Raw genomic sequence first — 4,097 nt, 5'->3', positions numbered from 1 at the left:
GCCTTGGTGAGGCCGCAGCTGGAGTACTGCATCCAGTTTTGGGCTCCACAATTCAAAAAGGATGTGGAGAAGCTTGAGAGAGTCCAGAGAAGAGCCACGCGCATGATCAGAGGTCAGGAAAACAGACCTTATGACCTTATGATGACAGGCTGAGAGCCATGGAAAAGCACAGGCTCAGGGGTGATGCTGATAGGTGCTGCATAACCCTTCTTAGTGGTAATTCCTGATTTCCATCCCTTATAAGTTTCTCTCTTCAGATCCAGGAGGTCCATGAGTTCCCTATTGAGCCAAAGGGGTCTCCCAGCCCTTTTGCTATGTTTCCTATGGGCAGGAATGGACTTCCCTTGTGCTTTTAGGATCACATCCTTGAGCGACCACTCATAGTGGACTCCCCTCCTTGTCAGATCATGGTCTCTCAGGGCCTCAACAACCAATTTCCTGAGCTTGTAAAAGTCAGCTTTCCTAAGGTTGAGGATTTCTACATTGCTGACTGATTTGCCAGCTTTGCAATGGATAGAGAAAGTGATCAACTTGTGATCACTATCACCAAGTTTCCCTTCAGTCCTCAGGTTGCTGATTAGATCGTCCCCTTTGGCCAGTACCAGATCCAACAGCACCTTGCCTCTTGTCGGCCCATAGACTTCTTGAGTCAAATAGATCTCATCAATGCAAGTGAGGAAGCTTCGCAACTGATCAGATTTGGCTGAATGCTCTTCCCATGAGATGTCAGGGTGATTGAAGTTGCCCATGATGACCATACACTGAAAGCATGCTGCCCCTGACAGTTCCCTAGCAAATTCCTGGTCAAGCTCTTCCTCCTGGTTAGCAGGTCTATAATAGACTCCTACGGTTATCACGTTCTCCCTGTATTCTAACCCAGAGGGTATCGAGTCTCCCTCTTTGGGTGCCAATCTCTGCTTGTAGGGAAGCGTACTGCTCCTTCTGATAGAGAGCTACACCCCTGCCCTTCCTCCTAACGTGATCCCTCCTGTACAAGGTATAGCCATCGATACTTGTGGTAAAACATTTAAGAATTTAACTGTTCCACTGAAGCCACTAAGACTGGTCATGTATTTAAAGGTGATCATATGCTTAAGGTCTTGCAGAATGGGGACCTAAACAAGCTGAGATAACTTCAAGGAATATGAGGGGCAGTCATACAGAGTAAGAAAGCACCATTTGTATAGTTATGTTTCTGAAGACACTACCTTGGACCAAATCCTACCATGATTTAAACTCAAGCGACATGCCAGAAGGGCTTCACAGGACAGGGGTGTATGAAACCTCACAAAAGCAGAAGTCTCAGAATCACGTCTCTAGGATGAACATCTGTGATCGTCAAATCAACATTTGCTTTCGCTCGGTATTCTCCAGCACAGAATCAGTTTTTAAGAAAAGGTCAGCTTCTGGAAATCATTCACGTATGTCAGTGAACTCCTTGATGGTGCCTTTGTAATGCATGCTTAGGAGGTTAAAGAAACAAGACATTTAAAGAGAAATTAAAATCAAGTTAAAAAAAGATGGATAACATGGAATAACATTTGGAGACCTGTAGGTTCAATAAAAACTGAGGGCTTTATACTTATAAAGTATACAGGGTGCTGCATGGAAAGAGATGAGGTGGTGGATGTGGAGAAGCTGCGTTTTGACTTCATCATGCAGGATGCACTTTTCTTCTTCCACATGAAAGAAAAATGCACATTAAAAACTGAAAATGTTTTCTCAATGTCCTATAACTGTCTCTATACAAGCAAACAAAATGAGATCTTAAGCTCTCCCTTTTGATCTCTATGCAGAGAACTTTCATGCAGGCAGCTACAACATGAAAAGAGATTTCTTAATGGCTACATGAAAGGGAAACCTGGTTTGAACATCAGAAATACTGAACCCTTCATCTAACATTATTAATTGGTTTGTAGTTTTTCTAAATAGATTCTTTCCCATTAAAAAAAAAGTAACCTCAAAATCATATGCTGCAAAGGAATCCAATAAACATAGCATCACAATATGAGTAGGGACCCATTTCCTAAGGTAGACATATTCTTACAAATAGTTATTTAAATATCTTTTTACTTGTACTGGTTTAGAGTGGTGTGTTATCAAACTGCAGATGGTATAATGCAAGGTCTACAAGTGCATAGTTCAGTGATTACGAGAGGTACAGGATATAAGCTCTGGAAGTAACCAGAAAACTACACTTTAAAATATTCCAGTGCATATTTTATGTTAATTTTCATGCACATCACATTATCCCAATGCAGCAGCTGTGCTGTAAACCAAGACACACTTTTATACATGATGGATTGTTTCTCATTAATGTAGCCTCATCTTTGTAATCAAACCCAATCAAATTAAGCCAATCCAAACCCCCACTTGTTGGCTAACACAGGATAACCTGCCTGTAAAAAGCCTATGCATCTTGCACATCTTCCATCAAAGAATATCAGCATGTTGAGATTTTCAACCAAGACTGTGCAGCTCCCAAATTTCTTCTTATTTACTGGCTTACCTGGCCCTTCTGGAGATGAAACATATTTTGCTGCCTCTTTTGTAGCCAGTGATATTTTTGTAGCCAAGACTTTACCCTGTGATTAGTTATGGCCTGTGAAAACAAACTAACCAAGAGGCAAATCTGAGGTCTAGGCTTTAGCATGGTCTGAGTCAAATAGACTCAGCCAGCCAGGAACTATCACACCCCCCCAAATTCCTCAGATCCTTTGTTTGCATCCTTGTGGGCGCTATTCCAGTACATGCCATTAAACATCTGACTACTTTGAACTTTTCAAGTTTTGTCAAAGTAAAAAGCACCTCCGAGCCTTTCAGAAACCACTGAAGAGGGGAAAGGAGAGGCATACGGTTAGGAACGGTGGCAAGAAAGAGACAGGCAGTGGCAGTGGGGATGGGGTAGCAAATGCAGAGAGTAAGGAGGGAAGGCAGGCCAGGGTGGGGGTGAACATCACCAGAAGTGAGAAAGGTGCCAGTGTGGGACCTACACATGCACCGATGGAAAGGAGTGGCGATCAAGAGCAGAGAGAGGAAAAGGACTAGTGGGAACGTCGAAGGGTAAAGGTAACCAGGAAGGGGAAATGAAGCCGGTGGAAGGAGGAGAGCTACTTTGATGCAAAAGAGGGACCAAGATGAATGGCAGGTAGACAACATTACAACCCCCCCAACACACACACACACACGCAGGTAGACTCCCAGCCCTGGTGCAGGGTCCGAGCTGGCTAGAACATGCCCATGTCCCAATCCCGGCTCCTGTTGGTGGCAGTTAACATGGTATTTCACACTCCTGCAAAGTGCTGGGCAGGCAGCTTTGCAAATAGGCATTCTCCGATTTTAATCCACAGATGAGTGGCAGCAGCACCACAAACGTCTACACACGGCTCAGCAAGTCATCTGGCATTATTACCTCTGGGGGCAATAGGGCTGTTCAGTCAACCTTGCCCATTCAATCCTTGGCTTCTCTCCGGGAACTGCCAACAGGGCTCACAGGAGAGCCCCTTGCGATCGTGCTTTCGTGAAGCTTCGTTGGAACTAGACTGAGACCACTTACAGATTTCCATTTTTACATCAAATTCACTTGAACTTCTTCAACGCCCAGCACTAGCTCTATTTCAGACAGCAAGAAGTCCAAGTCTGTATCTCGGCTTCCCTTAAGAAAAGCCTCCGTTTGTATCTTACTGGAAAGCGTGTTTCTTGTCAAATGATCACTGTCAGCAGCCCAACTAAATGTGTCAAGGAAACAATATTATAAGGCACTGATAAATGTTAAAACCTTTAAGAAGATTATAGGAATGAGAAGCATAACTGAGTATCACTGCCGCAGGCAGGGAAGCTGTCCAAGAATTCTGATAAGCAGAAATTCAAAATGCATCTCATTTCTGCGCTGCACTACTAGCAAACAAGTGGCTTCAGGAAAGGAAAGGAAAGGAAAGGAAAGGAAAAGCTTTCCTTCTGCCTCAGTGCTTGCTTACTGTGGAGTATGGAAATTGCCATACCATCTCAGATCAGTGGTTCATGGGGTTTGTTATTCTGTCTGAACAGCATGGACTGCTGATTGGAGCCGTTGCCAGAAAAAAACACGCGCCTGAGAA

At 43.9% G+C, this 4,097-nt stretch overlaps 1 protein-coding gene across 5 annotated transcripts in view; it reads right to left on the bottom strand.

Moving 5' to 3' along the window:
• RAB3B (RAB3B, member RAS oncogene family) overlaps positions 1–4,097 on the bottom strand; it is a 185,764-nt gene that overhangs the window by 96,222 nt on the left and 85,445 nt on the right. The window lies entirely within an intron of this gene.

Source organism: Gavialis gangeticus, unplaced genomic scaffold, assembly GCF_001723915.1.
Source record: "Gavialis gangeticus isolate Ggan-Ray unplaced genomic scaffold, GavGan_comp1, whole genome shotgun sequence".
NCBI classification, from domain to species: Eukaryota; Metazoa; Chordata; order Crocodylia; family Gavialidae; genus Gavialis; species Gavialis gangeticus.
The sequence above is the reverse complement of the archived record's forward strand: the minus strand, read 5'-3'. Positions and strand labels throughout refer to the sequence as shown.